This window comes from Desmodus rotundus, chromosome 3 (assembly GCF_022682495.2).
Source record: "Desmodus rotundus isolate HL8 chromosome 3, HLdesRot8A.1, whole genome shotgun sequence".
Classification (NCBI taxonomy): Eukaryota; Metazoa; Chordata; class Mammalia; order Chiroptera; family Phyllostomidae; genus Desmodus; species Desmodus rotundus.
Window position 1 is genome coordinate 43,467,935 of NC_071389.1, and position 22,753 is coordinate 43,490,687.

The 22,753-nt window shown below is 40.1% G+C and overlaps 1 pseudogene; it reads left to right on the forward strand.

The window, feature by feature from the left end:
- The first annotated feature begins 10,840 nt into the window (after positions 1-10,840).
- LOC112309087 (large ribosomal subunit protein eL42-like) lies at positions 10,841-15,582 on the forward strand (annotated as a pseudogene).
- Positions 15,583-22,753: the final 7,171 nt, after the last annotated feature.

A 22,753-nucleotide genomic window follows, 5' to 3' on the forward strand; every position in this document is an offset into this window, starting at 1 on the left:
TTCTAGATCTAATTATCACTTTATAGAAAATATAAGGGATAAAGCAAGACCCGAGGATTGTAGTTAGCAAATTGAAAATATAGGAAATCTTACAGGACAAAATAACCTGGTTCCTTCAACAAAATAAATGGCAAGGAATTTTTTAAATATTAAAAATAAAATAGAAGCACAGGCAACCAAAGGTAAGTTGGACATTATCAAAATTAAAAACTTTCATGGTTCAGGAGACACCACCATCAAGAAAGTGAAAAAATAAACCAAAGAATGGAGAACATTTCTGCAAACCATTTATCTGATAAGGAACTTTTCTCTAGACTATATCAACAACTTTTATAAGTCAATAACGAAAAAAGAAATATCTAAATTTTTAATTGGGCAGATAAATTGAGTAGATATTTACCCAAAGAAGATATGCAAATGGCCAAAACACATGTGAAAAGACGTTCAACATTATTAGCCATCAGGAAATGCAACTCAAACCTGCACTGAGATACCACTTCACATACGCTAGGATTACAAGAGTCAAAAGGACAGATACAGTGATGAAGAGACTGAGAAATCAGAACCCTTGTATATGGCTGGTAAAAATGGAAAATAGTGTAGCCACTATGGAAAATAGTCTTGGCAGGTCCTCAAAATATTAAACGTAGTTACCCTATGACCCAACAATTCCATTCCTAGATGTATACCCAAGAGAAATAAAGATACATGTTCACACAAAAGCTTTTACATGCATGTTTATAGCAGCACTATTTATAGTAGCCCCAAAATGGAAACAACCCAAATGCTCACCAACTGATGAATGGATAAAATATGGTATTATTGGACCATGCTACAACATGGGTGGGCCCTGAAAACACTCTGCTAAATGAAAGAAGCCAGACAGAAAGGCTATACGTTGTGTGATTCCCTTTTTATGAAATGTCCAGAATAGACATCCATAGAGACAGAAAATAGATTAGTGGTTCCCAGGGGTTGAGAGGAAGGGACAATGGGAAATGACTGCTAATGGGTGCAGTGCTTCTTTGGGAAGTAATGAAAATATTCTAGACCTGGCTGGGGTGGCTCAGTGGATGGAGCAGGGTCCTGTGAATCAAAAGTGTGCTGGTTTGATTCCCAGTCAGGGCACATGCCTGGGTTGTGGGCCAGGTCCCCAATAGGGGGTGTTTAAGAGGTAACCACACACTGATGTTTCTCTCTCTCTCTTCTCTTTCCCTCCCCTCTCTAAAAATAAATAAATAAAATCTTTTTTAAAAAAAAGAAAGAAAATATTTTAAAATTAATTATGATGGTGGCCCAAGTCTATGAACATACTAAAAACTATGAATTGTATACTTTAAATGGGTGAATTGTATGATATGTAAACCATATTTTGAACTGTTTTTATTCACAACACTTATGACACCAAATGTTTGAAGTTTTTCCCCACACCAACCACTTCAACTCTCTGGACACCAACTAGGTGACCTATAATTCAATTTAATTCTGATGCTACCTGGTGTTGGCGTAGACCCCCACAAGTTAAGAGTTCAATCCCAGAAGACTGCCTTCACTTCAGACACCAGTTGCCACCCATACTTCTGACCAACCAGTTCTGTATTCAGTGGGTTCCCACGATCCCCTCCTTGGCTTCATTAATTTGTTAGAATGGCTCACAGGACTCAGGAAAACACTTTATTTACTATTACTAGCCCACTATAAATGGTAGGAATAAACAGCCAGGTGAAGTGGTACTTAGAATGAGGTGCAGAAATGCCCCAGCCCAGGAGCTCTGTACATATTACTGAACAAGGGACCTGGCTCTGCTTGGGCCTCCTTAGGGCCAGCTGTAGTGTGTGGGTCCTTGACTTTGTGTAGGAAAGATTTCACAACACAGGTACAAGCAACTCTGGGAGTGTAAATTAAAGCTGGGGACAGGGAAACAAGAAAGGGCCTTGCATAGAGGAAGCAGCAGGAGAGCCTAGGCTGGCTGCCTTAGCTGACTGGGAAGTCAGAGAAAAGAGAGCCTTGGGGACGGGTTCAGGGGATTGGCTGGCCATTGTGTTCAGCTGTCTGTCTCAGTTTCCCTATTCCACTTGCCAAGGAATTTTCCTAGCTTCTTACTATTCTGTCTTACTCCCATTGAGTTGGGGTACACCAGTATTCCGGCATATGAATATATCCATCAACTCAGAAGCTCTCCAAACCCCATCATCTAGCAGGGTTTATGGAGGTTCCATTATGTAGGCACCATTGATTAAATCATCGGCTATTGGTGATTGAACTCAATTCTGTCCCCTCCTCTCTACACAGATCTGTGGTGGGGTTCAAAAGTTCCAACCCTCTAATCACAAGGTTGGTTCCTTGGCAACCAGCCCCCATCCTGAAGCTATCTTGGGGCCCACCAAGAGTCACCTCATTTGCATAAACTCAGACATGGTTGAAAGGAGGTTGTTATAAATAACAAAAGGTGCTTCTGTCACTTCTATCACTCAAAAATTCTGAGGCTCTTAGAGGGTCTGCATCAAGACTCAAGGACAAAGACCAATATATATTTCTTATTGAATCATATCTCAATAAAGTTATCATTTAAAAAGAGTAAAATAGGCTTGAGATATATTATATTAGCCAGGGTTTTCCAGAGAAACAGAACCAATAGGATAGAGAGAGAGATTTATTATAAGGAATCGGCTCACGCAGAAATGGAATCTGAGTCCCAGATCTGCAGTTGGCGAGCAGGAGACCCAGGGAGCTGGTGATGTAATAGTTCCAGGCCAAGTCAGAAGGCGTGAGACCCAGGAGAGCTGGGAAAGTATTGATAGTTCCAGTCTGAAGGCCAGTGGGCTCAAGATCTAGGAAGAGCCAATATTTCATTTTGAGTTGTCTGAAGATAGGAAAAAAATGATGTCCCAGATCAAAGACCATTAGGAGGAATTCCTCTTATTCAGAGGGAGGTCGGCCTTTTTGTTCTATTTAGACCTTCCACTGATTGTTTGAGGCCTACACACCTTAGGAAGGATGGTGATCTGCTTTACTGAATCTATTGATTTAAATATGAAACTCACCTAAACCACCCTTACAGAAATACCCCAAATAATGTTTGACCACATACCTGGGCTCCTGGTGACCCAATCAAAGTGACACATAAAATTAACCATCACACATACCAACCCAAATACAACATGGTATTTTCTGGGTCCAAAGAAAACAAATCCACTTTGAAATAAAAGGCATCTGTGAAACAGTCGGCAAATTCTGATCACTGACTGGGTATTAAGAGATGATAAAAATTATTATTTTCTGGGTATCTTCCATTTGTTCCTCTTGGTACACTCTCCGCCTCCACCCTGCTCTCTTCTCCAGAAGAGCCACCTGCACGAGCTATATTAGCAGGGCTCCCATGCCCTTTACCTATTAGATGGACTTGGCCAGTGAGTGATACCAGCAAGAAAACTGTGGGAGGGAGGAGAGTAAAATATCAGGGTATGAGTCCCCTGCCTCCCTCTCTGCAAGGACACCTCTTGCTTGCTGTGTCTCTGGACCAAATGACATTGCATCTCTCAAGACAGCCAACTCCCTAGACTCTTTCTCCTTCCAGGTTCTGGCAACCATTTCCTTTCCTTAGCCCTATGGACTGGCAGGTAGTACCAGCTTAGCCACTTACCCTAGGTTACTGCACTATACACTGATTCCCCATACCTACAACCTTTAAATAAAGCCTCTTAGAGTTACCTCATGTTCAGTGTGCCATCCTGTTGAAACCTTGATTTAGGTGTGATAAGGGTTTTGTGGTTGTACCACAAAGAGAGAGAGAGAGAGACTTTTATCCTTGAAGAGGCATACTGAATTATTTATTAATTAAATTATGTAAGTTCTGGGATTTGCTTTAAAAACAATCCAACATGATTAATGTTTAGTGGGTATAAAGTTTCAGTATTAAAACATGAAAAGGATCCAGAGATCTGTTGCACAACACTGTGAATATACTGAACTTTATTGAACTTTACACTTAAAAATGTTAAAATGGTAAATTTAATGTTAGGTGTTTTTGGCCACACACACACAAAATAATACGCTAACATTGGGCTTATGTTGATAATGGTTGGAGATGGTTGATGGGAATATTGGAATTCATTGTATCACTCTTTCTAAGTAAAAAAAAAAAAAGGAATAGAAAAAAAGGCCTAAATTAGTATGATGTCAGAAGGGAGCAGATAACCTGCTGATCAGAGAAAAAAGAGAGTTGAAAGCTCACAGAGTGACTCTATCATGTAGCCAGATGGAAAGATCTAAGCAGCCAGGGGCTAAGGAAATAAAGCAAGTAGAAGTGTTGGCTCGAGGGCCGGCTGGGAGCCAGTGTCAGTGGTGCCCTGTTGTGCTATTATTTGATTTCAGGGGGCTAGCATGTGAAACCTGCTATGGATGATCGATTCTGGATGCGGGCCAGCTGAGTTTAGTGTTGTTTAGGAACAGCTGGGTAGATCCGGAAACAACAGTTCCGACACAGAAAGAGAGAAAGAGGAAGGAAGGAAGGAAGGAAGGAAGGAAGGAAGGAAGGAAGGAAGGAAGGAAGGAAGGAAAGGAAAGGAAAGGAAAGGAAAGGAAAAAGAGAGAGAGAGAGAGAGAGAAGAAGGGAAGTAGGGAGGGAGGGAGGAAGGAAGGAAGGAAGAAGCACCAAAGTTCAAGAGTTGGAGTCATGGCAAAATTCTGTTGGGTAGGAAACCCTACATGTTTGTAGGTTGCAGAGAAGAAGTAAGAGGAGAGAGAAAAATTTAAAATATGAGAGACACGTTTTTTAAAATTCTCACCCAAGGACATTTTTTAATTACTTTTTAGAGAGACAGGAAGGGGGAGACAGAGAGAGAGAAACATTGATAGACCGCCTGCCATACACACCCTGACTGGGCATTGAACCACAGCCCAAGTACGTGCCCTGACCGGAATCAAACCCCCATCCTTTTGGTGTCTGGGACGATGCTCCAGCCAACTGAGCCACAGTAGCCAGGGCAAGAGAGACATTTCTGATAACCTTGAGTGAAAGAGGTACCCTTCATCTGCTATCTGGGGAGGAAAGAAAAGGATAGAAACCCATGTAGCGTTTTGGAGGTGGAAATAAGGAAAATCAAGAAAGCTGCATTCAGATAACATTCCATTTTCTCACTAAATATACCTATGTAATGCTGGTATATTGATTTCTACCACCATATGGCCAAAGGTGACCACCATCATCTATTTGTTACATAATGTCACCTATCAAATCGAGTGACCATCTCATCGTGTACACAGGTTCCACGCACACACTTGGGGAGGGTTTACACGGAACATATACACCAGAGGCAGGAATTTTGGAGGCCTTCTTAAAATTCCGCCTACCACAGCTAGGAAAGGATGGAAACCTCAGATGGATTGGGGTCATTGCTACAACTGGTTCAGTCTATGAACTTAAAGATAAGACCTTGGCTGGGGAGCCAGGGACCACATTGAAAACTTACCAGGAGATATGGGGAGTGCAATGGGGAGGGTTCTGAAAGTCACAATTTCTCTTGACACAGTTGGAGCTGGGGCTCTAGTTCTGGCTCTGCCACAATATTACTACGCAACTTTAAGCAAATGGCAACCTTTCTGGGCATCTTTTCCTCAGCTATAAACTAAAGGTGATAAAACTAGGTGATTATTACCGTAAATAAAAATTCCCTGTTATCAGTATCATATGGTACTTGGACAAGTATGAAAAAGAGTTGTAGACTCTTCTTTTTCCAAATATTTTAGAGAACTGCATAACATGATCTGTTTAGGGTCCAGCTGATGTAGCCTTGCTTAAAGGTGAGGGAAAAGTAGATGATTACCCCTTAAGAATGCTGCCAAACCTACATGATTCTAACATAGAAAGTCATCTTGTACCTTATTTTTGGTATTTGCTGTTTTAATTCATCTACAATTTGTTTTAAAATTCACTACGCTCTCTACTGGTTTTGTTCTATATTATCACATGAGTGTTTTACAATAGGTGGGATAAATAGTTTATTGTTGAGGCCCAAGACAGGTTGCCCCCAAATACCCCACAATGGCATACTGATTACTTTGAAATAACGTTACTAGACAAGCAACCAGTGCCAAAAGGGTACCTTGACCTTCCCTTGTCTCTTTGAATGCAGGAAATAAATCTCTCCTGTAAAAGGTGCCCTCCCTGCTCCACGAGGCCTAAAGACACAATATTATTACTAACTCTGAGAGATCTAGGACTGAAGAGCCTGTACAAACAAACCCTATTGCCCCTTTATTAATCTCCTTCTCAAGCCCAAACTTTATTTGGATTCCTCACTCACAAATACCCAACCCTTGCTTAGATTCCTTTCTAATGAGCACTTTTTCCGTCCTGTTAATTTTTCAACATTTTATTTTTTCTTTGTCTAAAAGTATAAAATATTGTCTGGTTCATCATTTCTCTGAGCATTATTTATGATTGTCCTGTGAAATGTATTAAATTGTTTTTTATCCTGTTAATTTAGTATTGTGTCAATTGTATTGCTAGTTCAGCCATAAGAGAAAAGGAAGGATAAGGCAGGAATTCTTGCCCTTCCCAACACTATCAAAACAGTTCTGAGTCGGATTCTGACTCTGCTTCTGTCTTTGCTGCTGGCTCTAATAAAGTATCCAATGTGAAATTGTGAGCCACAGTTCCTGGCTCACAGCTCCCCAAACCCTTGGAATTTCCTGAGTGATAAAAGCAATGGGAGGAGAGATGGAATAGAAGTTGAATCAATCACCATAAAAACAAAAAAAAAGTTCAGAGAGTTTCCTCATTGGAAAACCAGGAAGCTTCCACTTGCCACCACCATGCCTGGCCCTAACTCCACAAGAACGGAAGCTCATTTGTTTGGGATCTAGCCCTCTTCATCTGACTGTTGATTCGTATCCTTTAAATCCTTTGTAATAAATATGTAATCTAGTGAGTAAATGGGTTTTTCTGAGTTCTGTGTGTCATTCTAGCAAATTAATCTATTCCAAGGAGGGGGTTGTGGTAACCTTGATTTATAGCCAATCAGAAATACAGGTAACAACCTTGGAGGGGTTGTTGGAATCTCCAATTTGCAGCCTGTTGATCAGAATCACAGGTAACAGCCTTGGCTTTTGAGTGGTATTTGAAGTGGGAGGCAGTCTTGTGGGACTGAGCCCTTTACCTGTGGAATCTGATTTTATCTTCAGTTAGACTGTGTCAGAATAGAGATGAATTCTTGGACACCTTGCTGGTGTCTGAGAATTGTTGGTGTGAAGAAGTGTGTACACACACAAACACACACACAGAGGAATTGGGCCCAGGAACCCTTTCACCTAATATCACTGAATTTCACTCTCTCTACTTCTCAAACAGAGATTATAATAGATATTTCTGAACGTTTTGTTAAAATAATTGATTTTATAAAAATAGTTTAAAATCTATAAGTAGAAATAATTTAATGTTGCTGTAAAAGTTCACTTTTATTTGGAATTTTTTAAATACATTTTTTAGTACAAAAATTAATTAGTTTCTTAAGCTTGTCAGTTCTATACGTTTGCATACTTTTACTTATCTCTGTATAATGTATTTGTAAATCATAGACCTGGAAGGAACCTGAGAGCTTATCTGGCTCAACTGAAGTGGAGCGAAATAATTTTAACTCAAACCATCCAGTGGCAGAACCAGGTTCAAAACTCTGGTCTGTACATTCCATTCAAATCCTATTTTCAAGACTCCATGATATTCCTTCATTCACTGACTTATTCACTCATTGAATGAATATTTTTTGAGTGCTACTGTGTGCCAGGGTCTGCAATAAGGCCTGATGATACAGTATCATTGAGAAATTAATCCTTGCTCTCCAGGAAGTTGATAGGGTATAGGTGGAGAGGGAAACAGAGAAGTAAATATCAATTATTTGATAAAAATATGCACAGAATACTTTGGGAATACATAAGAGAGAGCTATAACCAATTCTTCGGTGGGCAAGAAAAAATTCCAAGAGGAGGTAACCTGAATCCTAAAGGAGAAGCAGAAACCAGCCAGGCAGAGAAACTAGTGAGGGCGGGCATGGGGGATTCCAGGCAGAGTAAACAGCATGTACAGATGCACTGAGCTGTGAGAGCTTGCCTTATTCTGTGAAATGGCAAATGGTTCTACGTGATTCAGGCTCGGCATACAAGGTAGGCAATGATAAGAAGTGAGCCTGGAGAAATAAAGCAGAGGCCATTTCAATGAAGGGCTTGGTAGGCAGGCTATGGGATGGATATAAAGCACACGCTGAAAGAAATGGCATGATTAAGTGGAAGATGGCAGGGAACAAGACCATCTGATCAAATTTGAATTCTACCATAATTACTCTGAGTTTAATGAAGGAAACAAATCAAAGAGAAGTTATAAGTGGGGGCAGGAAGACCAATCAAAAGGTTGTTGCATTATTCCAAGGGTATTAGTCTATAAATCTGGTTACTGTAACATACACCCAAATAACAGGGATATGCATAAGGTAAGAGCTTATTCCTCACTTAGTTGGGGCATAAGCAATCCAGGGCTGGTGGAGCAGTTCCAGGCCACGGACTCTCAGGTGTTGTCCTCATCCGCACGTTCCAAGATGGTTCCCCACTAGCACACATGCATACGGCCTGAAGATGGAAACACGGAAGTTTTACATCACTTCAGCTCATATCCCATTAGCCAGAATTTAGACACATGACCATTGCCTAGATACAAGGATAGCGAGGAACCAGAGTTTTTATTCTTTGAGGCCATGTGCCCAATCAAAAAACAGATTTATTATCATAAACAAAAGGATAATGAAGTTTCTTGGGGACAACTAGCAGTTTCTATCCTACTAAGTAAGAGAAGGAATGAACTAAGGTAGTTGGGGTGGGAATGACGAGAAATGGACCAGTTTGAGTGGACCAGTTGACTCAGTTATCAGTTCGTTATAAGAGGTGAGGGACAGAGGGGTGCAAGAGATAATGCCCAGGTTTCTGACTTGGGCACCTGGGTGGATGATGGTGAATAACATTTACTGAGTAAGAGCACATAGGAAGGAGAAATTTAGGGCGGAAATAAGGAATTCAGTTTTGCACAAATGGAGTTCAAGTGTATTGTAGGGCATTTGGGAAGAAATGTCCATCTACTAGGCCAACTTTGGAATCAGCAGCATCTATGTGGAAATTTGAGATATGGAAGCAAATGTTACTTGAGCTATGAGAGCAGGGAAAATGTGTCAACTGAGAGAAAGAACAAGCTGAAGTCAGAAACCAAATTTTAAAAGAGAAAAGTGGAGAAGGAATACCAAGGAAAAGATTGGAAAAGGTGACAATGGAAGTAGGAGGAGAATGAAGAAATGTCATGTCATAGAAGTAAAAGAGGGAAAATTTTTGAATAACAAGGAACAATAAAAATTATACAAGCCCTGACTTGTACGGCTCAGTTGGTTGGGTGTTATCACACAAAGCAAAATGTTATCGATTCCTGGTCAGTGAACAGACCTGGGTTGCGGGTTCAGTCCCCATTTGGGGCTCATGTGAGAAGCAGCCAATCGATGTTTCTCTCCTTCTCTCTAAAAATAAATACATAAATAATTATTCAAGAGCGTTATGAAGAAATTCCCAAGGGAAATGATGAGCAAACTGGGGGTTTCTAATAAGATGGTGTAGCCATTACTTCCTAAAGTCAGGGAACCTAAGTGAAAGCAATAATATCTGTTTTATAGACTGTTGGGAGGATAAAATTAAATAATTAAGAGATTTGGCACATAGTAAGTGCTCAATAAGTATTATCTATTTTTACTGTTTTCTCATAATTATTAGTAGTATTATTTTGAATCTATTTAATAACTACCTGTCATCTGCCTCCTATGTCCAAGCCCTTTATTTCTCACCTGTTCTTACCACAATGAATAATGCCCAGTGTCTTAAGAACGCTGGGAAAATCTGAACTCTATTTGCAACCCTATTGGTATGACTAAGTTAGAGGTTCTGTCTATCACACAGATTCACTTATAATCAAGTACCACATATTATGATTGGCCGCACATTTACTAGAGGACTTTATAACATAGTAGTTAAGAACTTGGAGTGAGCACTGAGACATACTTACCCTATCACCTTGGAAATTTTTTTTTAAATTTCACTAAAGTTTTGTCTCTTTGCCTGTAAAACTGGAATTATAATAACACACATCATGAAGTTATATGAGGACTAAGTATGTAATGTTTATGAAGTGCTTAGCACAGTGCCTGGCACAGCTGTCAGCCTCTATTACTGCTCTGATTCCAGCCCTCCCAACTTTCATTCCAGGGCTTTGCCCTTTTGGAGTTCACTGTTGCATTTGTTATATTTCAAATCTCTAATGAAAAATAATTCCCCAATTCTCTTGGGGCAGAACAAATATAAACAACAATGATTCTCCCTCTAAATGTAGACATAGTTCTACTGTTTTGTAAATGATGCTGTCTTTTGTAGTGCAGATGGCAAAACTAACCCTCTATCCTTTCTGCCTCTGAAAGAGCCTGGGTAGGAGTCAGAGCCCGGAGCTGGTGAAATCTTACCTTTTGTATTGATCAGTACCTGAGTTTTTTCCCTTATCAATAATAATGAATTTGTACTGGTATACCCTTTCCTGCAGAACCTTGATGATAAAGAACACCCATTCAAATTCCACCACGTCTCTGGTAAATAAGGGTGAGTAGGAGACAAGACCACCATAGGCAGGATTATAATAATGAAAACTGAGAATAGGTAGGAGTTAGCCGGATGAGGCCGCATGCTGAGGTCAACAGAGAGAAAAGTGGAGTGGAGCAATAGCAAGATATACCTTCCCGATGCATTGTTTTAACCTGCACTATCCAACATGGTAGTCGCTAGCCACGCATGGTGAGTGAGAACTTGAATATGGCTGGTGTAAATCGAGATGTGCTATATATAAGTATAAATATAAGAATGAATAAAAGAATGTAAAATTTCTCAGTAATATTTTTTATTGATTACATGTTGAAATAATATTTTGCATATATTGAGCTGAATAAAATATATTAGCAACAATAACTTCATCTGTTTTTTCTTTTTTGTGTGGCTAGTAAAATATTTTAAGTTACATTTGTGGCTTTTATTGTATTTATACAGGATGGGGCAAAAGTGGGTTTACGGGATATGAGTATGCAAGACACAGTTTATTCTTGCATTATTATTTAATTATCGTATTATTTCCCATATGAAGTACCGTAAACCTACTTTCCTCTCACCCAGTATTGAAAACTATAGGTTTGAGAATCCAGCCGTGCCTAAAGTTCTCTAACGCTGACTAATGAAAGTCAGTAAATTCACGTTTTTGCTTAAGTCATTCTGAGTTGAGTTTTTGATGCTTATCACTAAGAGTTTTAATATTTATTAGAAAAATTACTTCTGTGCATATGTCATCCCCATTGGGGGGAAGTGGAGAAGATGCGAGAGACAAAGCAGTCTGAAAGCCTGACTTCCCCGGGCATCAGTAACAGAGCGGTTTGTCTTAGGCAATATTGGTTAAGAGTAAGGGGAAAAAATCACTTGATTTTATTATGCTCGTGACGGAAATCGAACTGAATTCGGTTATTAAAGTACCCCTGGTCCTCTGGATGGACCAGATATGTGTTTTCAGTCATGTACTTGATACATTTGATGTATCCTCTTGGCTTCCACTGTGGGTGAGTGCTCCAGTCTGAAAGAGCTCCCTCTCTGCACAGGCTGGCTCCTTATGTGAACCCCCCATAACAGAACGTTCAAGCATGGAGTTCTAACAAACTGTGTTTGTAATCTTAGAAACTGCTCATTAGTGCTTTGTGAAAACATACTGTTTCCACTTGTGAGCACAAAAGAATTATTTTGTTTCTTTAATTCTGGTTTCATTTGTGTAGCTGGTGATGGGTAGATTTATTTAAGAATGATGCACACGGTGAAACTACTAACAGAGAAAAGGAAAATTCTTACCTGCTTTTTACCTAAATAGCCCCTTTGCCAAGAAAATATTCTAAATATAAACTTTCAGGACAGCAAGGAAAATATGAAAATAATGTCCTCGTAACAAATAGCATAATCTAAATTGAATCAACCTATGTTACTTTTCAGTGTAGGTCACAAATTGATATAGGAGTTTATCATTTATTTGAGCTAAACATGAAAATCTCCAAACCCAACGAGCCTTGGAAAGCATGCATCAGAAAAATAATAGAAACATATCTGGATTTTTAAAAATAACTCTGTCGTGCAGCCACACAACACTCCACACCTTTGCCAGTGATGACTTGAAATCAGCAGAGATGGGCAAGGATGATGAAAACTGTGTTCAGAAAGATGCCTACGAGGGGGAAAAAAGCAGGTATCTCATGTTGACTCAGAGACAATTTCATACACGGAACATTAGCTTTAAAAATGAGGGGACACAGTCTACAGAAGGAAGACGCCCGGTTCGCTCTTTCCCAGCACTCCTCTCGGCAGGCCTGACCTGACAGAAGGCCGTATTACCACCGGCGAAGTTTTTCTCTACGACAGTGAAGGGAGATTAATAAACTGGAAACAATCACTTTCACTACAATGACTCTCATTTTCTCCCCTGAATTTAAAAAAATATTTAGTTACCAAATTATTTTAAAATGTGCAATGTTTTGTATGAGGAATGTATTTTTAGTTAATTGGTAAAAAAAATAAAAATAAAAATAAAATGTTATTGTTATTTCTTAAAGAGGTCAGTTTTCATGAAAGCAGAAATAGTTGGGTGACTATACCAGTGTTGGATATCCCAAATCAGCACCTCCACCACCACCACTACTACCACCAGTTACTTTTTATTAAATGCGGGGCATTGTGCTTAGTACTTTACGTACACTATCTTTCATCTTTGCAACAATGCTAGATACAGTACTCTGAGAGTACTAAAGAAGAAATGAGATTTTCTGAGGCTAGGTGGCTTAACCAAGACCACACGGCCAGCATTCAAAATTCAGCACTCCTCACCTGATACCTAAATCAATGGGAAAACAAGACATAAGAGTAAGGCAGTGGGAGCCAAAAGAAATTGCCTTTATTACTGATAAAGTTTGGGTTGGAGGGCTGATGTCTAAGCAAGTGGACTTCCTCACACTGAGTCCGGCCGCACCTACCAAGTGGTAGGCAACCAAGTGGTAGGCACTGCTGGAACTGGGCAGTCCCATCCTTTGCCCCCTGCATGGGGAGTGCCTGTTCCCAGAGAGGCAAAGAGATAAACATACACTCCTTCTCTTCAACTCTCTCCCAAGAGGAAGAAGCTGAGTTGGTCATGTCCAGTTTCTTTCTTCAAACGCCACCCCCAGAGTGGAATAAATGTGGAGCTGGCAGAAGATCAGAAGCACTATACTAATATATACACTAATGGGCTCCTGTCAAGTAGAAGAAACACCAGGAGGAGGAAAGTATATTCAATAACAGTAATAGCATGCTCACAGGTTAAATACATCTATTTGTCTATCTAGAAGGTCCCAACTGATTGATTTATAGCACTTTTTAATATTCTTGATAAAAATTTATTTTTTCCATTGCCTTATAAAGTTCGAGAAATTACTCTGCCTATACTCAAAGTTTTAATAGTATCATCACTTTATCATCACACAGCAATTATACTAAGCGCCTACCTGTGTGTAACCTTGGGATAGACACTTTAATCTGCCATTTTACCACTGCTGTGATTTCAGGAGAGGTCATTTATTTCAATAGATTATGAAACATGAGAGTATAGATGAGCTCAATGCTAATGGAAGCTCCCAAGGGCCTTTATCTATCTTATTCAGCACTGCTCCCGGGCTTAGTGCCTGGCACATAAAGAGTCTCAATGAATATTTGCTGGATAAATGAATATACTTTCCCCTAAAATCTCACATTTATTTAGATGGTCTATACTAAGTTTTCATTTATAGACGAGCCTTAATATTTGCAAAGGAATATGTTCTAGGAGACTTTTCAAATGGCAAAATCCTTAGTATTGAATGAATGTCTAAGAGGGAGAGGAAAATCAAGAAGATAAGAAGCATTTAAAAGAAGCAGGATAATACTCCTTTTCCAAGTGTATATTTGCACACCTTCTCTCCCCAACATTTTCTCCTGTGCACAAACTATATTTCCCTCCTTCTTTCCTTTCTTTGTACTCTGTTGCTGTTGATCCTCCTTCCTATCCTGCTCTCCCTCTTCTTCCCCTTGGAAAGAGGAACAGCAGCTGCATAGGGAAGAGCTACACCAATGCTGAGTGAGTGCTCTGCTTTAGAAAAGTCAGGGGTTCTCCGGACCAGGGAGCTCGAGCTGACTGGAGAAGATTAAAGTCTGCAGATTTCTAAGTCCATAGATATCAGTATTTCTCAGCATACACCTAGCTCACTAAAGATAGATAAGTAATTATTTTTAGGCCCATAGGTGTTCCTACCAGGACCATAGGCAAGTTAACCAAGTAGGCAAAAAAAAGTGTAATGATCCCCCTGCTCCTCCAAGGATTTATGGTCTATATTGCTGTTCCCCTGTCCGAAGTCCCTCATCCTTCTTATGGTTTGTCTTACCCAAACACCATAAGTACTTCCTTCTTCCTCACTACTTCTATTAGCCAATGGTATTAGACAAAATGTGTAGGAATATATTCTAACTAGTTTAACTGAAAAGGATACTAAAGGACATCGAGTTCACAGAATCTCCCAGAAGGTGAGAGAACCAGGCTTGGAGGACCAATGCCCAAATGACAAGACAGAACTCCACCAGAGAAACATCACAGCTTCCACCACTTACTCTAATGTGGGGCGTGGACCCTCCTAACAGAACCTCTGCTACTGATCCCTGGGAATCTGAATGCACCTGCTTCACTCTTGCTACACTGGGTCTTGCCCGCTTCTTTATCTCCCAAGATGCCAGTTCAAAGTCTGGTGCAAATGTATCAGATTGGAGGAGCCTGACTGCAAGGAAGGTTGAGAACATAAGGCTTGGCTTCTATTCACCAAATATAAGAAGAGTATTCAAAGGCACTGTGCAACCAATAAGAATGACAAAAGTATATTACTATACTCCAGTTAACCTCTCAACTCCTACTGGTGTGAGCCAGGTAGTCAGCAGCTTGAATTCATACTCAAGTGTGAGTGACTGATGGTTTCCCTCTTGGACAGTTGGCAATTAAAAAGAGGAGCTTAATAACCCAAATAAACTCCCAGTTAATGAAATATTTATGTGGAGAAAAATACTTTTAAAATAAGGGTATTTCTAGCTCTTTCCATGCCTATAGCACTCTCGCCAACATGGTGAAGTTCCTAAAACCCACCAGACTTTCTGTAAGAAGTGCGGCAAACACCAACCCCACAAAGTGACAGAGTACAAGAAGGCCAGGGTGCTCTGTGTGCACAGGGAAAGCGGCATTACCACAGGAAGCAGAGTGGCTATGGTGAGCAGATGGAGCCGATTTTGAGCAAACAGGTTAAAACTACAAAGAGGATTGTGCTGAGGCTTGAATGTGTTGAGCCCAGCTGTTGATCTAAGAGAATGCTGGCTATTAAGAGATGCAAGCATTTTGAATTAGGAGGATATAAACAGAAAAAGGGCCAAGTGATCCAGTTCTAAGCTTCATGTTTTTATTATGAAAACAATAAAATCTTCAGGTTATGTTAAAAAAGGAACTTCTAGCATTTCCTTTATTTCTCCACTTAATACACATTTTATTGAGATTATATTCTACCATATAGTAGGTTAGATACTGAGGAGACCTGCTCCATACCCTTAGAATGTGCTTATCTTGTTGGGGACAGAGAAAAGTTAATAAATATAAAGCAACACATTAAATACAGAAATGGTGATGTATATATGGATACTACTTACATACAAATACAGACAGAGAGCATTCCTATAACATATACATTTAGGAATTACATTATCCTAAGTGTATATATTATATATAATATTCCTATATATTTGAAGAGAGGCACTTAGGGAAGATTTATTGGAGGCCAGTTTAAGCAAGGATATAAAACAGAAATAACGTGGTAGTGAAGTGGGGCAGAGAATGTGTATTAGAGGGAGCCTCGTGCAATTTCATCTTATAGAGGGAAAAGTAGCAGGAAAGAAGGGGTGAAAGATGAAACGGCGGGGACATAAGCAGAAGGAAGCTCAAGAATCACCTTCACATTCTATGTTAATGCGTTTAAGCACTATCTAGTAGCTGATGGAAAGACTTTAAGAATTCAAGTGAGGGATAAGATGACCAAATTTGTATTTTAAACAAATTGCTCTGCCTGGTGGGTGGAAGATAGATTTGAAGGGGTTCAACACTAGAGACCTGGTGAATGTAAGTTGTTGGCAGCCACCCAGCCAAGAAATTCTGAGGGTCTGAACTCTGGTAGTGACTTTAGAAATGGAGAGGAGGGGACTTGGTTAATAAATGATGTGAGCTTGGTCTTAAAGAATGACTAGGACTCAACCAGGCAGAGAAGTGAAACAAGGACATTCCCAAGCAGGGATACTGGCAGGGTGGGGTGGAAAAGCAAGATATGTTCTTAGAAGTGGAGAATAATTCAGTGTGACTACAACATAGGACCACTGAAGTGAATATCAAAGAAAAAACAGAGCTCGTCAGTAAAATGGTATAAAAATATTTTATTTAGGAACTATTGCAGCGGAGGGAATGAGACCTGAGTATAGACTGAAACATATCAACAAGGTCTTTTGTCACCAAAAAGGATTTATTTGGGAAACAGAAAGGGTTACTACCCAGTGCATGCAGGCTGGGCAAGTCACGTGCACACTCTGGCCAAGAGGGAGAGCTATTTATAGAAGGGAAAAGGAAGTTAAGGGAAGGGAAAGTTAGAACCATAAAGCTTTACTATAAACATAGATTTCTTCCTGTAGGGTTTTCACAATTACACAGAGTGTGAAAACTTCCATAAGCCCCAGCACATCCCATAGATGCTTCTACTGATTACGTTTGCTTGACGTTCCAGTTAGTCTTTATCCATACTACATGGAAAAGTGACCATTTATTGGAAAGAAGCAGGATGGGGTGGAGTGGGGATTGGAAGTGGGTGGTGGTGTCAGTCAGTAAATGGAAAATTCTTGCTGATTGTAGAACCATCTCCCCAGTGACCAGGTTTCACTGGGGAGATGGTGGCAGATGAGGAATTTGACCAGATATCAAGGATGGGGGATTCTCTCTAAAATGACTTAGCAAGATTCTTTCTAAAACTGGGCAATGTGGGCCCACAAAAGCAGACACTGAAGCCTAAGGTAAAGGCCCAGTTGAAAAGAGGGCTTAGAGGAGTATGATTAAATTTTGGTCAAGAAAAGCATCTTTGTCAAGATAAGACAAAAGGAAAAGATGTTTGGTTAGTCAAAATTCAATTCATAAAGGTTCTCCTGTTTTATGCTTCGGAGTTTGGTCTCCTTGGTAGCCTATGCTTGCATACTAGTCACACCCACCTTTTTCTCCTTTGTAAGAAAGAGATTCTGATTTCCACAGGGTGAAAAAAAATCAAGGAGTCATTGATAGGAGGGCCACAGCCCCTCCAGAAATATTCAGAGCTATAATCAAGAATTCTCACACTGTGTGGGCCTGCCGTACCCTTTATGATCCTGCAAAACATTGTGGTCTAAATTGCCACTCAGTGTTATTTGAATGCAGGCTACTCTTCCAGTCCCTCATTTCATTGCATTGACTGAGGCTTCAGAGAATCTATTGTTGGAAAAGGAAGTATTTGTTCCTCAAGTACAGGAAATCACCAAACAATTAACTTCCACTGTCTCGTGCAGCCTGGGTCAAAGGCCTCAGTGGGATTGTCTTTGTTTCATATCAGGCAATTGAGGAAATGTTTCTGTAGGTCAGAATCTTGGCTTCAATGTGTTGTTTTCAGTCAATGGACTCAGCTAGGAGACCTCAAACAGTGATAACTATCTATAGTAAAATGTGAATATAGCAGCCAGAGGTCTGCCACAAAGAAAGGAAGTTTTCGGAGGGGCAGAGAGTTTTCTGTAAAATACATTGTAATTTGGATATTCATGGGTGGGAAGGGCCACTTATGAAGACCAGAAAGAAACTAGTGTGGGAAGAATGGGAAAAGAAAATAGTGGTTACATTTTGTGGCCAGGGAAGACTCCACCCTTGGACGCAGGCCACTCTTATGGGAAGGTGGAGGCAGGTGAGGGGCACTAGGAAGATTTCCCTGACCCAGAATTTGCCTCAGAGAGAAATGCCAGGGAAGGTCCCCAGAGGAGAAGCAGACAAGCACGAACTGAAGTGGGAGAGCAGCAAGGATGAGCTTTCTCGGTATTTTCCAAGAAACCATTTTGAATGGGTTACTTTGCTAGCTGAGAAAAACTGCATTCACACTCTGGAAAAGTCTATTAAGTGTATTATCTATTAATATCTATTAAGAAGGTAGTAACTGATTATTATTACTGAAGGGATAAAGTCAGCCCCATTTGCTCTTGTGGCACCAGTTGCCTGGCAGGCCTGTGACGTTGTTAACCTGACTGCCATTTCACTCTTCTGAGCTTATGCCCCAGGACTGGAAATCACTGGAAAGCAAGAACAGAACTAACCACTCCCTACAGCCACAGGCGGAAGATAACATTGGAACAAACTGCAGCCTCCTGTCCAATGGCCCAACTGCCCAGGGGCCGTATAACAGCAACCGCCCTCCACCCCCCTGCCTTTTTAATCCAATTGCAACATAATAAAAGATCAAAGCCCCCACTCCTCAATGCTGATACATCTCTCCACATCATGCCCCTCTCCTTTCCTGGAGAGTGAATAAAAATTTTATTCTCTACACTGTCTTCTTTTTGTGAATTCTTTCACAGCTCATGTCACTGACCACCCTGGCAATTACTATTATTATTTTTTTAATGAGGAAGGCAATGGGAACACAGGCTGGAGATGGTACAGACCTGGGTACAAATAATAGTTCTATTACAAACTTAACAGTGTCACTTTTGATAAGTTACTTCTTCTCTACAACTGTCCTCATCTGAAAAGTGGGAATAATGTCTCATCAATTCCAAGTAACTGCTGAGCAATGTAGGGAAGGAAAGAAATTAATTTTTCCCTTTACTCCTCTTCAGTGCAGTGGCTAACACTCTATAAATCAGACAGACAAAAGACAGTTTAACAAGAAAAAAAACAAGCAGAAGTTTATTAACATGTGCATCATGCATATACATGGGAGCACTAGAGATGAATCACTCAAAGGGGTGATTAGAACTTGGGCTTATATAGCATTTTAACAAAAGAACAATACGTTTTTAGAAAAGTGACAAGAGAAAGATAAAGGGCTTTGAATTCCCAGGGTTGCAAATTATGGGAAGGCCAACACATAGAGGAACTAATGGAAGTAAGGGCTAGTTAGTAAAGTTTGCTATGTAGATTCCTCTGGTGCCTCTGGGCTAATAGGGGTCTAGAGTTGTCTCTAGTAATTAACTTTTGTCCTTGGTAGCGAGATTTGTAAATACTTTTACAAATTTACAGCCTGCTTTTAGGCAAGTAGGTGGAGGGCAGAGGGCTTTTCTTGTATCGGCTTCTTATGCATTACATAAGATTGTAACTTTGGTTTAGCTGGACTCTCCCTAGTGAGTCTCTCACTTGATGGCTTTGATGAAATAAGTCACTATAAGGAAATGTCTCTGGGGCAAGGAACTGAAGACAACAGTGAGAGGCGCTGAGGCCCTCAGTCCAACACTCTGCAAGGAACTGAATGATGTGCACTTGGAAGAAGACCCTTCTCCAGTCAAACCTCGGATGAGAGCTTGGCCCTGGCTGACTCCTGATCACCGCCCACCCTGTGTGAGGTCCTGAAGCTGAGAACTGAGCTAAGCTCTGATCAGATGTACGACCCAGAGAAACTGTGAGATAGTAACTGAGTAATGTTTTAAGCCACTCAGTTTGTGGTAATATTATTACACAACATTAAATAACTAATACAACTAAAGTGTAGGAAATATCACATTTCAATATTTTTATTTTATTTTATACTTTTAATCCTCACCTGAGGATTTGTTTTTATTGATTTTAGAAAGAGAGGAAAGGTGAGAGAGAGAGAGAGAGAGAGAAACATCAGTGTGAGAGAGAAACATCAATCAGTTGCCTCCCATAGGTGCCCCGAGAGGACTGAGCCAGCAACATTTTGGTGTGTGGGATGATGCTCCAACCAACCAAACCACCTGGCCAGGACTCAATATTTTTCTTGATTAAATGAAATCCTTTGGAATCTCACCCTTCAGGGTTGGTAATTCAATTATTGTTATTTTTATAAAGTCCTACCTCATTCTTCATAAGAACCTTAAGGTTTATATAATTAAGGAAAACTGATGTGGGGAATAGGTCTGTAGAGTTCTCAATCCATTGATTTGTTGCTGAAACCAATATTGTCTTAGGTATACAGTCGGTCAAAGGTGGCTGCTTCTGCCAAAGATATTATCTACTCCCTCTGTGCCAAATTTGGCAACTAAAAGAAAATTTACAGCGTAGTGTTCAGTCCCCAGGTCCACACAAAGCCATTGCCAATCAAAATGTCTATGACTTCCAGGCCACTGGGAAGAAGCAGAGTGCAGAGCCCCACAATTAGAGGGCCTAGCACTGCCCATCTGCCTACGCTGGATAATCCATTTCTGCTCCAACCACCCCCCAGCCCACACTCCTCCTCAAAACCAGAAGCTATTCCCCTTTAGGCCAACCCAACAAATCTCCAAGACCTAGATTTCAAAAGCAGCATCCTCTTAACTAGGTGTAGGAAGCCTAGACCTTACCAAACAGAACGCAGACTACCTCCCCTCTCCCACACCCACAGTCCCTCTCCCAACAAGAAATGGGGGAAAATCATATCTCATTTTTTTTGTTATGATTCTACAGCAACTGTAAGTCTTTTGGTTTGTCATTTACGTTGCTAGCCATGCAGTCACTCAGGGCAAGATGAAAACACACTCACTCATGAAGTTCCCGTTATTGTGAAAGACTCTGTTTCCTTAAGAAAAAGAGTACTTACTCCTCCTAGCTCTAAATTCTACAGGGGATTTTTCTTTTTAGGAAAATAAAGGTCAGCAGTAGTAAGATTTTAAGTTATGATCTACTTAAGTCCAGTGGTGAGTGAAATCTCGGTGCCAGTGATCCTGGGCCTGGGCTCAATTTGGTATCAGGCACAGGACCCAAATATGTTTCAGGTAAGGAGAGGACTGATTAACTGGTAGAAATCATACTGTGGAAGGACTCACAGGTACCATAAAGGAAATATATTAAAACTGAACCAAGTGCAAACAATTATATTTCACAAGCTCTAAAACAATCTATTCTATTTACTGCTATGATCTTGGCTGTTGTGATTTTTGGTGCTTTTTAAATTTTTTGCCTTTGAAATATATTGGGCAACAAGCAAATTATCTGCTTAACCAAATCTGGGCTCTGCCACAGAGATATGAATTTAGTTTTTGAACAGTTCATAAAAATTAGTTTTCCTTGTTTTGTTTTGCCACTATCTCTTGACAATGCTGTATTGTACCTCCCACTCAAAAGCCAAGAAAGACAAGCCAACTACATCCTCCTCCAACGTGCTTACAGGAAAGAACAGAAACAATTTTATCAACTCCAGCTGGTCAGCACAAATGCCTGGAAGCTTTTCTTACATTTTTTAATCCTGTGTGACTCTCACTGTAGGTACTTTCCGACAATTTGGTTTTATTTTCCTTGAATTCTGTTCTTGTTGCAGAAACCTTCAATTGTCTGACACTGGTGGCATTTAATAATCTTTGCCAAGCTTATTCCGATTCATTTGCTTGGAAGGTTTCGATGACCCTGGAAGAAGGCTTTGTAAGCCTCCTTGTTCTGTGCAGTGGGAATTCGCTCAGGATGTGTTAGTCAGGCTGCCTCTAAGTAAAATAAATTAACTTATTTTCTTTTATTTTAGGATGGAAATGGAAGAAAAATAAAAAACTATGACCATCACTCTTCCTCCCACCCCAGTACACGTTAAATCTGCAGCATTGTAAGAAGCAGTGTTTGCTTCAGGAAAGTATATATATCTCTGATATTACTTCCAGTCATTTTAGTTGGTAAGCAGGCAAATTTTGTTTTAATAATGATGCATTCATTTTAATATGTATTAGAAGAATATGACATATGAACTCATTATTTCATGGATATTATTGTTTCAGAGTAGACTGAATAATAACAAAAAACTCCAAGATAAATATGAAGTAAATGATAATACAATCAGCATGGCCAAGTCCTGAAAGTAGTACAGGAACAATGGTGTATGAACAGCTGATGTTTAAGACACACCGTCCAATTGAAATACATAGGGATATGTCTTAAGTCAGAACTGCTTGAAATTCCAGTATCGCTACCTAGCATGTGCAAGCTTTAGGCAAGTTCATAAACCTCTCTAAATCTCAGTGTTTTCATTTGTAATGTGAGGACAATTCCTACCTTATAGCATTGTCGAGGGAAACCAAGCTACTGGATTTTCCTATAACACTTTTTTTAAAAAGATTTTATTTATTTATTTCCAGAGAGGGGAAGGATGGGAGAAAGAGATGGAGAAAAACATTATTGTGCAAGAGATACATCGATCGGTTGCCTCTCACATGTCTCTCAACTGGGGATCTGGCCTGCAACCCAGGCATGTGCTCTGCCTGGGAATCGAACCAGCACCTTTCAATTTCCAGGTCGGCACTCAGTTCATTGAGCCACACCAGCTGGAGCATATAGCATGGTTTTATAAGGAATACTGTGTGGGCTTATGAAATGATAGACATT